This window comes from Penaeus monodon, chromosome 23, assembly GCF_015228065.2.
Source record: "Penaeus monodon isolate SGIC_2016 chromosome 23, NSTDA_Pmon_1, whole genome shotgun sequence".
In the NCBI taxonomy this organism is placed as follows: domain Eukaryota; kingdom Metazoa; phylum Arthropoda; class Malacostraca; order Decapoda; family Penaeidae; genus Penaeus; species Penaeus monodon.
The window spans coordinates 10,211,835-10,212,272 of NC_051408.1; positions in this window are offsets into that span (position 1 = coordinate 10,211,835).

Consider the following 438-nt stretch of genomic DNA (forward strand, 5'->3'; position numbering starts at 1 on the left):
AATCAAAGGCAGAGACGGAGACAGAAACAGGCAGACGGACAGCCAAGCATCCCGAGTGCCCAAAATACAACCAAACAACAGACTTCGAAACACAAAGAAAAACAACCACATTGATTCGAATCCCTTTGCCAAGAAAACACGGTACGTATCCTCGCTGTGTCAACTAAGAGTCAGGATATAAATCCTCTTTGAAAACCTTTTGGGGGAAACTTTAAATTTGATGACAACGGGACTGTACCCTAACATCCACCATCCATGGAAGGAGGTGGAGGGGGAAGGTAGATTGGAAAATCGAAAAAGGGAGAAAGAAGAAAGGAAGAAATAAAAGGAGGAGTAAAGGAGGAGGGAAACTATAATGCGGATTGGAAGACGGAGTAGGAAAAAAGGGAGATGAATTGGGACAGAAAATGGAAGAGAATGGGAATAAAAGAAAAGCGA